Here is a 13283-nt window from a genome sequence, read left to right on the forward strand (position 1 = left end):
AATTGACACACCTGAACCCAGCATTGCTAATTGACAAACCTGAACCCAGCTAAAATCAGCAATCTCATTCGCCAGTTGCCGACTTACAGGATGTTTCCCACACCGCGCACTGATCCTCCTCAGTGTCTCCTCGTGTGGTGAACCAGACCTTGAAGGATGTTTCCCAGGACAGTTGCTGCCTTGTAGTGATGGGCAAATTAAGCTTTTGTGAAGCACTGGACCACTTCAGCCAATTGTTTCGGAAATGGGTTCATTACTCGAAGCTTCAGGTACAATGACCTCTACTGGCGAAGTGCAGGGCTGCAGTGAATTTAAAGTATCTTTGCCTTAAATTGTTTGACGCACACATCTAAGACTGAATATCATGTTCTATTTAAAAAATAAAGATTGATGATTGTGTGTATGTGTTATTGAGAAAAGAGTGCTGGGGAAAAATGTGGGCTTATTAGGTTTTAAATGATAGTACAGTTTAAGATTGGATAGAGATAAGGGAAATGAAACGCAACAGATGGCCACTGGTTGGATTCAAACCCCGGGCTGCTGCGGCAAGCCTTTAATTGAGGAAAAGCCTGCTCTACGAGCTGCGCTACTGAGGCTGCGTATTTTTATGTGGGATGTACATTATTCTTTCAACAGATTTAGATCTGGTTTCTTTACTTGCGCACAAGGAACAGATGATGCTGGCGTGCATAAAAATTGTTTCGCTAGTTGGCTGGCTTCATAATGATCCAATACAAATGCAATACCAACAACTCAACAGCAATAACGCATACTACGACAACAACCCACAAATTGTTGATTGTTTAGAGCGGTTATAAAGTATTGAGGCGCTCAAATTCAAAACTGTCTCAACCTGTCAGAATCGAGACGAGGCAGTGGCAGCGAATCACCTGATTGGACCGCGAACCAGTCCGGTGATTAATTCAAGGAATGATGAATTTGATGCAAGCTTCGAAGCAGTGGTTCTATGTAATTGTAGTCCAGAGTTTGAAGCACGTATCAAATCAAAATCAAATCAAATTTATTTGTATAGCCCAATATCACAAATTATACATTTGTCTCAGTGTGCTTTACAGACTGTACAGGTTACGACACCCTCTGTCCTTAGATCCTCGCATCGCACAAGGAAAAACTTCCTAAAAGAAACCCCAAAATTAAAGGGGGAAAAATGGAAGAAACCTCAGGGAGAGCAACCTCAGGGATCCCTCTCCCAGGACGGACAGACATGCAATAGATGTCGTGTGTACAGGATAAACAACATAGTACAAATACAACATTTGACAGAAATTATGTTGTGTTGAAAAAAAAAAGAGAAAGTATGGATGAATCCAGGAAAATGTCAAAAAGGCTTCCCGGTAGAATCGGTCCAAGTACAGAACCCTGCGGAACTCCAAGACTGACTTTGGCTGTCATGGAGGATTTATCGTTAACAAGTACAAATTGAGATTGAACCAATTGAACCAGCTTAATGCGGTTCCTTTTATGCCAACACAATGTTCCAGTCTCTGTAGTAGAATGTCATGATCAACAGTGTCGAAAGCAGCACTGAGGTCTAACAAGACAAGCACAGAGACAAGTCTTTTGTCTGATGCCAATAGAAGGTCATTGGTAACTTTCACCAGTGCCATCTCTGTGCTATGATGAACTCTAAATCCAGATTGAAAAACCTCAAATAAACTATTATTATGTAAAAAATCACATGACTGTTTTGCAACTGCTTTCTCAAGGATTTTAACGAGAAAGGGTAGGTTAGATATCGGCCTATAGTTGGCTAAAACCTCTGGATCAAGACTAGGCTTTTTAAGAAGTGGTTTTATTACAGCTACTTTAAAGGATTTTGGTACGTAGCCAGATAATAGAGACAGGTTGATCATATTTAATAACGAGGTGTTAATTAAGGGTAAAACTTCTTTAAACAGTTTAGTTGGAATCGGGTCTAAAAGACAGGTTGATGGCTTAGACGATGAGATTGTTGAAGTTAGTTGGTTAAGGTTGATTGGAGTAAAACAGTCTAGATATATTTCAGGAGTTACAGATGTTTTTAAAATTCAGACAGTTGAAGTTAAGTCATTACCAATTGAGGTCAGGAGGAGATTAATTTTGTCTCTAATAATTATAATTTTATCGTTAAAGAAGCTCATGAAGTCGTCACTACTGAGAGATATAGGAATAGAAGGCTCTGTAGAGCTGTGACTTTCTGTCAGCCTGGCTACAGTGCTGAAAATAAACCTGGAGTTGTTCTTATTTTCTTCTATTAAGGAATAGTAATAAGCTGCTCTGGCATTACGGAGAGCCTTCTTATACGTTTTAAGATGATCTAACCAGACTAAACGAGATTCTTCCAATTTAGTGGAACGCCATTTACTTTCAAGATTTCTCGACTTTTGTTTTAGTTTGCGGATTTGTAAATTAAGCCATGGAGCTTTCTTCTTCTGTTTTATGATCTTCTTCTTTAGAGGAGCGACACTCGAGTGTTATTTGCAGTGAGGCTGCAGCGCTATCAACAAGATAATTAATTTGGGAGGGACTAAAGTTAGCATTGAAATCCTCCATTATATTGATATTGAGTCCTGGTATTGAATTAAGTGCTGATGGAATCACTTCCTTAAATTTAGTCACAGCACTTTCATATAAACATCGAGCGTAGGATATTTTGCCTACTGGCTTGTAGTCCAGTAACAGGACTTAAAAAGTTATTAAAAAATTGTCTGATAAAAGAGGATTATGTGGACACACTGATAAACTTTCAATTTCAACCCTATATCCCAGAACAAGGTCCAGAGTGTGGTTTAAACGGTGAGTTGGTTCATGTACATTTTGACTGAACCCAATTGAATCTAATATTGAGATAAATGCATTATTAAGGATGTCACTATCAACATCCACATGAATATTAAAGTCACCTACAATAATTACTTTATCTGTTTTAAGGACTAAACTTGATACAAATTCTGAGAATTCCATGAATTCCATGAATTCCATGAATTCCATGAATTCCATTTTCCATGAAAACCAGGAGGGCGGTACACAGTAACAAATAAAACTGGCTTTATTGTTTTCAATGTTGGGATTGAGAGCGTAAGAACAAGGCTTTCAAAAGAGTTATAGTTTAGTTTAGGCTTAGGATTGATCAAGAGGTTTGAGTCAAATATGGCTGTAACTCCACCTCCTCGGCCAATGCCTCGAGGAATGTGAGTATTAATATGACCAGGTGGAGTGGATTCATTTAGACTGGCATATTCTTCATGTCTCAGCCGGGTTTCAGTGAGACAAAATAAATCAATCTTATTATCTGATATTAAATCATTTACCAATCCAGCTTTCGTTGATAAAGATCTGATGTTTAAGAGCCCACATTTAATTTTTCGATTTAGTTCCACTTTTGCAGCGGTGGTGTTTATTTTAATTAGGTTTTCATGTATAACTCCTCTTCTGTTAACCATAGACTTGATTAGTTTCAGTGGTCGTGGGGCAGACACAGTCACTATGGGGATTTGAGTGGGTGACTGCCTGGAAAGAAGCACAGAGAAGTGTGTAAGACTGCAACTCTTTGTCCTGGTCTCAACTCTGGGTTGTCATGGATTAGGTCCACTAATAGACTTTGTAATATTATTGGATATGAGATCTGCTCCAGCCAAAGTAGGATGGATGCCGTCACTCCTAATCAGACCAGGTCTTCCCCAGAAAGTCCGCCAATTGTCTACGAAGCCCACATCATTATCTGGACACCACCGTGAGAGCCAGCGACGGAATGATGACATGCGGCTAAACATGTCATCATTCAAAAGATTTGGCAGAGGACCAGAGAAAACTACGGAGTCCGACATTGTTTTGGCAAATGTACACACCGACTCCACATTAACTTTAGTACACTCCGATTGACGCAATCACGTGTCATTACCGCCGACATGAATAACAATCTTACTGTATTTACGTTTAGCCTTAGCCAGCAGTTTCAAATGTGCTTCTATGTCACCCGCTCTGGCCCCAGAAATGCACGTGACTGTCGTCGCTAGTGTCTCAAAATGAACGTATCTCAAAATTGAGCTACCGATAACCAGAGTTGGCTTCTCAGCTGGTGTGTCACTGAGTGGGGAGAATCTATTAGAAACAGCAAGTTGGTGGTGAACCGTGGGCTTCTGATAACACTTCTTTCGGACAGTCACCCAGTCTCCCGGCTGCTCGGGCCCCGCCGGGGGACGGCTAACAGGAGATACCACTGGTCGGCCCGCACCAGCTATAGGGGGTTTGCTAACAGCTACACTTGCTAACCGCTGACTAGCCATGGTGCGGAGCTGCTTATCTATCCCTCTAAAACTCGCCTCCAACCCTGCGTATAAACTACATTTAATACACGTACCATTATCACTGAAGGAGGCAGAGCAATAGCTAAACATGAAACACACCGAGCAGGAGAGAGCAGAAGAGGGAGATGCCATCGCTACCTGCCGAGCTGCAGCAGCTAACGTTAGCAGAGCCGAACGGAGCGTAAAGAATTGAGGATTTAGCGAGAGTCGCTAAGAGAAGGAGGATAAGGAGAGAGTTGTAAGTGCTTAGGAAGTACAAGTATAGGTTTAGATAGATGACAGGTAATTAGCCGATGTGATCAAGAATATAACAACATTAACTGGGTCAAGCTGGAGCTGCCGAAGTATGCTACCAGCAACACAGAAACATTAACAACCGGAAATGACGCGCTTACCACAACCAGAGGTGGGATCCTTCTTCCAGGACAGACATAGTATCGAAGCTTCAGTATCACACTGCCATCACTACTGCCATGCCTCCCCGCAGATCGGACCGGATCAAATCCCTGTTGCTCCTCGCCGCGCACTGACGGGAGGATGTTTCCCAGGACAGTTGCTGCCTTGCCTCCCCGCAGATCGGACCTGATCGGATCACTTTTGCTCCTCGCCGCGCACTGACGGGAGGATGCTTCCCTGGACAGTTGCTGCCTTGCCTCCCCACAGATCGGATCGGATCCCTCTTGCTCCTTGCCGCACTCTATCGACAGTCCCGCTGAAGCGCGCCCTTTCCCTGGTGCAAGGGAAAACGCGGAGCGGTTGTTCCATATTAACTGAACTGGACTTTTGATATTTTTAAACCATTTGCCTGAACTATTGCTAGACACATTAAACATTATTTTAACTATTTATTAACGAGGTGTTTTAAAGTAATGTTGCAATAAAAGTAAATCATTTTAATGCGTTTTATGGTGTCATTCTTGCTGTGTTGGTGTGGCCGGGAATCCGAACCTTTTAGATAAATTTGATGTTAGAAGGCTATTCTAACATCAAGAGGCAAGAGTTTTCAGTGGCCAGTAATATACATTTTAGCCTCATCTTTCAGCCTTAGCCGGCAGTGTGAAATGGACATAGTAGTAAATAAAAAATGAATATAAAAACATAATTCAAAGCGGTAATTAGGCTTACTTTTATATCACCCACACATGGCAAACAAAAAAGTACTTGGACACAAGGCATTGCTGTGTGTTGCACTGGCAACACAAATAAGTGAATATGATAAGATATATATATATATTTTGAATACACAGATAAGTCAGTCCCTCTGACGTGAATATACATATATATACTGTATATATATATATATATATATATATATATATATATATATAATATAATATAATATATATTAGGCAATCTTCTATTCTATTGCATAAGAATACTTCTAAGCAACACATTAATTGAATTGAATAAACCCTAGGTCACAAACAGGTGGTCCGAGTCCAGACCCGAACGGGACGTGTAAGGACCCGGACCTATAATCAATAGATTATTAAGGGATTTTCAGTTTTGACAGGGCGCTTCTATTTTAACCGGCGTAGCTTTTCTCGTTTTACGGCACTAGTTTAGCGGTTCAGGAAACTCATAGACCAGTTGCATGCGAGTTAAGCCATCCATTAAAAGTGGCAATGTAAAACGCCACTATGAGACAAAGCACAAAGTGTTTGACCAAAGATAGCCACTCAAATCTGAACTGAGGTCTCAGAGCCCAATATGATCAATGCAGCAGGATCCTGACCCCACTGCCCAACAACCTGCTCATGAATGTTCCCCCAGAGCTGCTGGGATGTTGGGTCAACACAAAAAACATTTACTGATGGAGGGGCTGTCAAGCAATGCATGAGTGCAGGAGCTGAAACATTACTTTAGGGAAAACAAAAAGAAGAGCTTTGTGACAAAATAAAGCAAATACCTATGTCAGCATCGTCAGCCACAAAGAAAAGTGAAATATAAGCCCAGCTGAATGAAGCCCTTCATAAGGCACCATGTGTAGGCTTAGCTGTAGAGGAGTCCACTGATGTTTCTCACAATGCTCAGCTGTTAGTTTATGTACGGTTCTTCAACAAAGACAAGAAAGTGTTCTGTGAATACCTGTTAGGTTGAGACTGTTAAGTCAAGATGTGAAACAGTTAACAAAGAAAAAGGAAAACTCACGCTGCTGCTGCTACACTTTATTAAATGTTTCTAAAATTAAGCACTTTATTTTAAGATGCACAACACAAGCTATTTTATTTATTTTCTCAATTTTATTTTTAAAATGCAGCCCGAGAAGAACCTTATACATATCTACAGTTTTTTTATATCTGTATATTTCAATGTTAATTGACAATAAATATTGTCGGAATGTTTTTGAATTGTTATTTCTTTATTAGATTTGACAGTCAGTTGTTGATGACATGCAGACGTTGATACAGCTACTAGGCTACTTCAATATATATCACACTAATTCATAACGCAAGTAGACAGATCTTTGCTTGACGAAATGTTCTCTAACTGGACCTTTTTTAAGTTTAATGCCCCTAGAATAAACTAATTGAATTATAGTAGGATCTACCTGTGCATTAGATTGTGCATTGATATTATAAACCTGTTAATTTACACATTCATAGTCCCATTGACTGGAAACAGGCAAGGCAGGTTGAATGAATCCAGGCCGGGTCGGGAAACGGGCGAGGCAGACAGATCCAAAACAGGCTTGGTCAGGAAACAGGCAAACAGGCAGATTCAGGGGCAGGCAGGGTTGGCAACAAGAGATGTCAGTTTCCCCTCCTCTCCTCCCTGAGAATTTTCGCCCTCGTCCGAGGGTGGCTCCTCATTGTCCTCATCGGATAAGTCCGAAGAAGGGGAAGAAAAAGTCCCAATCATGTCCCTGCTTACCGGTATGGTGGGTGGAGTCTGTTGAGCAGGGTGACGTTGGTGAAACTCGCTGATGAGCCTGGAATCCAGAATGTGCCCAGCCGGGACCCATGACCTCTCTTCAGGCCTTTACCCCACCCAGTCTACCAAATACTGGATGCCTCTCGCGCGGGAATGGCACAGGCGGCGAAACGTATAGGTGAGGCAGCCATTTATGAACTGAGGAGGTAGTGGGGGTGGAGCAGCCGGAACCATGAATCTCATGAACAGGCTTAATCTTAGAGACATGAAAGGTTGGGTGGATTCACATGGCACGGGGTAGCCTGATTCTTACTGCCACAGGGTTGATGACCTTTAGAATTTCAAATGGCCAGATAAACCTAGGCACTAACTTCGATTCCACCCATAATGGAATGTCCTGAGTGGATAATATGCTAAAGTGACATGATTGAAATGATAGTTACTTAATGTTATTCAACAACGTAAGCACAACATAAATTTAGACTTTAAATTTAACAAATGAAATGCAATCAAAACGTTTATGACGACAAGTCTGCCACCTGTAGCTAGTCCAAGGCACATAGCACATGACAGAAGATGATGCGACAGCTGTTTCTTCGAACCTTCCTCTGCTAATTTTGACTGAGAATCATTCATGAATTCAAAACATATGTAGCGCATGTGTACGTTGTGAATAATAATTTAGGGAAGGTTTAGCCTTTTGTAGCCTACATTACTGTGCCTGCGTGTGCAAACTCTTTTACAGTTTAGAGTAGGCTTCAACCTGTGTTTGCTGTAGCAACTACATGGGTGTCTAGTGCATTCTCAGGAATGTTGTGTATTTACTTAAATTGCCCACCCCTCAATCTATTGTTCATATTTTTTCCCTTAATTAGCTTTATGGTATGAACAAACTTAGTCCATCCTGTCTATTATCAAATATATTCTGTTCTATATCAGCTTGTTCCAGCATTTCACCGAAGCTATATGGCATTTAAACAGTGAAATATTCAATCCCAGGACTCATTCTATCAAATGTATGTATTCTAGATGTAGGCCATAAATTGAAGCCATTTTTGTTCAATCCCGTTCCACCATATGGGGCACTAAATAATTTTAATTAAATAAAAAGATCTATCAGTCTTAAATTACAAAATAAAATGTCTCCATGTGTCAGCCTGCAGTTTTTTCGTAATGAATATTTAAATTCTGCAGCAGTGCCTTCTTTGCATAATCATACTTTTAGGGAAAACTAAAATCTATCACTAAACATAAAAAATATAGAGAACTCATCATAGACTTTCGCAGAAACCGCAATGACTCCCCCTCCTTTAAATATCACACAAATAGAGGTGGAGAGGATTTCCATCTTCAAGCTCTTTGGAACACACATGTAACACTAGTACAGAGTTCTGAGCACAGAATTATATCAACAAATCAGTGGAGACATTTTAACTATGGGCCAGTGTATGAGAAGGTCTAGGTTGCTCAGGAGAATATGGATATTGTGCAGAAATGGTGAACAAGACACACAGCAGGTACATTTAAATGTAAACACAAATGATTTATTCTTTAATTTTAGAAACCAGGACTTGTTTCTTCTCAATGTCTTATTTCACTCTTAAAATGAAAGAAAACTTATCAAAAATGCATAAAAACACTTCTATAACAATTAGAACTCTTCAACATCGACTCAACATACATACAATCAAATAATCACTGTCATTTAGAACTAAGGACATTCAGTAAAATCTGTTCAATCTGTTCAGTCCTTGGTGTTCTCCAGAAGCCAACTCAGTTTGTGAAAAAACACAAAATCAACGGTCCTACCACCATCGTAGATAGGTGTAACGTAAAAGTCTCTCTTTCTCTCGCTCTCGCTCTCTCTCTTCTGATCACTCAAATGGTGGCTCGCCAGACCAGCACCACAGCAAGGAAGAGCAGCCGCGTTGCAGACAATCCAGAATCTTTCAAAACTTACAAAAAGACCCGACCTTGACAACAAAGCCAAGAGTCGTATCAATCCACACATAAATGCAATTAAATGTCAATTAATACATCTCTTCATCTTATGTCACACAGCTACAGTTAGCTTTACTTTTATATTTATAAAACAATAAATAAAACAACAAACTTAGCTGTGGTCAGCGCCACTTTAATATGCCCCAACAGGCGGCAAAACAAAGTGAAATCCACACACAAAACTATGCTAACATGTTAGCAACGGTTAGCCACGCATAATATAGCATAAATCTTTTCATTAAAACTAACATTTAAATCTAATTTTCTGACAAAACTCACCAAGGGTGTCTTTTAAGAGCCGATGCTCTTGGAAACTTGTGGCAATTATGTTTCCCAAATAATTTACACGCAGCTACCTCTAGTGATGGCTGTGTGATATTGAAGCTTCAATACGTCCTTCAAACCCAGAACTACAATCCCATAGAACCACTGCTTCTCCCGCAGCGGCCCGGGGTTACAATCCAACCCGTGGCCATTTGCTGTATGTCATTCCCCTTCTCTCTATCCAATCTTAAATTTAAGGCATAAAAAAACCCAACATTTCTTCCCAGCACTCTCTTCTCAATAACACGTACACATAATTATCAATCTTTATTGTTAAATAGAACATGATATTCAGTCTTAGATGTGTGCGTCAAATAATTTTCAAGGCAAAGATACTTTAAATCCACTGCAGCCTTGCACTTCACCAGTAGAGGTCACTGTACCTGAAGCTTCGAGTAATGAACCCATTTTCGAAACAATTGGCTGAAGTGGTTCAGTGCTTCACAAAAGCTTCATTTGCCCATCACCTCTGCTAAGTCTCTTGTCCAAAAGAAAGAACTGCACTATCACGTCCCGCTATATGCAGACCCGGAAGCGGGGCTAAACTTGGATTGGCTTGTTTTTAATCTGCATTTTAGATGGACAGGTGATTTAACTAATCACACTAGTTTGAGTGCTATCATGAATCTTGTTCTAAATCCCAATATCTTCTTTTATATATTGTGAATATTTAAGTTACTAAAGAGTTATTCAATTATTAATGAATTATTAATAAAACTAATAATTATTTATATTTGTATCAGTCTCTTAGTAATCGAGGGTTACACACATCACTAAAGATCTCAAATGGACAACCAACAAAAAAAGACTCAACAGTGCTTATATTTTCTTAAGGACACTTAGGAAAACCAGCCTGTCTGTGAAGCTGCTGGAGCCCTTTTTCCACTGCTCCATAGAGAGTGTACTAAAATACTGTATCACAGTATGTAATACCTTTAATAACATATTGGTGTAACAGACAACCACTACAGAAGTTTGCTCATGTAAAGCATCCCCTAGCACAGGGGTTGGGAACCTATGGCTCTTTCGATAACGCAATATGGCTCGCAGACAATTTTGAGCTGACATTTTTTAACATGATTAACAAGTAATAAATAATTATATTGCGTCATTTTAAAGTAAAATATTTAGCAGCGGATTTGTTTTTAGTTCTCCCCTCTCCTTTTCTGGGCTCTGTCTCTGGCTGTAGGTTAAGGTGTGTTCACACGTGTGTGCGTAGGAGGCGGGGCCCCGCCCTTCGCGAAACCGAGCAGAGGAGAAACTACACAAAGCAAGCAATAGACCGGGGGTGTCAAACTCAATCACAGAGAGGGCCAACATTAAAAACTGAGACTACATCGAGGGCCAAACACGGTCCCCATTTATTGAACAGGATACACATATTGGATAAAGTACGAACAGATATGGAACATTTTTAAGTCAACTGCAAATGGGTGGCGGAGTAGTTAAATTTAAATTTCTGAGCTGCAAAGTCGGCAAATGTGCTCAGTATCTCAGCAGAATGCGGTCGGGAACACAACGGTGGTTTATCAGTGTTTGGAAACACGTAGTGACCAAAGCTTCCTTGCTGCATCCGTGTTTCCCACAGTCAGCTTGGCTTAGAAAGCTGTCACTGCATCATACATGTCCGTGATCACACAGCCCTGAAGCTGGAGGTTTAACAGTGAGATGCTTCATTATGTCGCACCAAAAGGCCAGCTCACATCGCCACTTTCGTCCCAGAGATCTGTGGTGTGTTTCCCTTTGCTTTCCAAAAACTTTCATTTCATTCACACATCTTTTCAAATATCTTTTCCTGTGGTTGTGCCATGCATTGATTTAATTACCAAAACCGGCGGGCCAGTTATGACAGACATATGATATTTTTTCGTGGGCCGAATATAATTGCCTTGAGTTTGACACCCGTGCAGTAAACACTGAAACGTGCACATAAATGAGATAAATTATGTAAGCGTTTAGTTTATTTAATAAAAGATCACCTGTTCAGTGAAACACTGATGCCACTGTTAATACTCGGAGACGTGTTATTCTTAAAAAATGCACGCATAAAGTTGCATTCAAATGTATATATATATATATATGGCTCTCAAGGAAATACATAAAAAAATATTTGGCTTTTAAGGCTCTCCCAGCCAAAAAGGTTACCGACCCCTACCCTAGCATAAAGTACCATCAGTCTAAAAGACATGGGCCACATAACTTGTTACATCATGAAAGTATTCTATTACAGATCAAAATACAGTACACTGAACTGACTGAACACTCACACACAACACATCTGAATTGGCATCAAATCAAATGTATTTATATAGCCCAATATCACAAATTACACATTTGTCTCAGTGTGGTTTACAGACTGTACAGGATACAACGCCCTCTGTCCTTAGACCTTCGCATCGCACAAGGAAAAACTCACTCTAAGAAACCTCACAATTAAAGGGGGAAAAATGAAAGAAACCTTAGGGAGAGCAACTGAGGAGGGATCCCTCTCCCAGGACGGACAGATGTGCAATACATGTTGTGTGTACAGGATATACAACATAGTAAAAATACAACATCCTTTTGACAGAAATGATGTTGTGATCAAAAAAGAAAAAGTATAGATGAATCCAGGATAATGTCAAAAAGTGTCCGGCAGGACCAGGGCAGAAGGCACAGTCACGATTCCTGATCCTGACGTAAACTTAATCAGTGGCAACCTGCCACATGAGAGACATGAGTTAGTAACATACATTTACATGAATGCATCCAGATAGATAGGGAGAAGAGAAAAACACCCTAAATATGTTTAGAACTACAAATGAACTTTCTTCTGTTGACTTTTGTTTTTTATTTTGCCATTGAAATAGGCCATCACTTCTCAAAATAAAAAATCGCTAGATTTGTAGCTTTTGACAAAAACAAGTTGCCAAGAGATTTGGAAAGTCGCCAGATTTAGCAAGAAAGTCACCAAGTTGGCAACACTGACATACAGTGTTTTTGACAAAGCTATATATGCCAACGCTCAGTAAATTTGCTGTAAAGACAATTACTTTACACAGCGTTTAGTGATTAGATTAGTTACCTTTCACACATGCATGTCCTATTCTAGGGAAAAACATTTGGAGGTGCAGGACTACAAGACACACTCATCGAGTCCGAAGTTATTGCCCCAAGATTCATCAATAGGATGATCAGCAGTCATCACTACTGCACACAACTGCTGCATGAGTGCACACAAACTTTTATATGAGCCTGCAACTCATCAGATTTATGATCTGGAGGAGAGAGATAAGTGCATGGATGTCATCATTGAGATCAAATGTGCATTTCCAGAGAGAACGATGGATGCTCTGTGTTCAAATGATAAATGTTACAATATCTTTCAAAGTATGGAGGCTTTGTGAAAATAATAAATACAGAAAAAACAATAATTGCCTTCTGGAGTTCATACATCGTGCATCCAAAGGGTGGTTGGAGAGAATTGCACACAAAATAAAAGCACTGCTATAGCAAGACAATGTGAGTCAATGGCTGGTAAAAAAAAGAGGCTATGGATATATCTCAAGCTTGTTAAACAAATATGTTATTGGCCTTGTTAACACATCAACTAACGTTAGTTAGAAAATGTTATCTATTTAATTGACTGAATTTATTGAAAAATGTAGCTTATTAACATGAATACTGTGTAATATATGTTTTAACTCGCCTATAATGGGAACAGCGTTGCACTCAGTGGGAGCAGTGATGCTGCACTTTGGACTGAAGGATGCTGCAGGTCAGGAGTAAGTTTGGTGG

This window comes from Cottoperca gobio, chromosome 16 (genome assembly GCF_900634415.1).
Source record: "Cottoperca gobio chromosome 16, fCotGob3.1, whole genome shotgun sequence".
Classification (NCBI taxonomy): domain Eukaryota; kingdom Metazoa; phylum Chordata; class Actinopteri; order Perciformes; family Bovichtidae; genus Cottoperca; species Cottoperca gobio.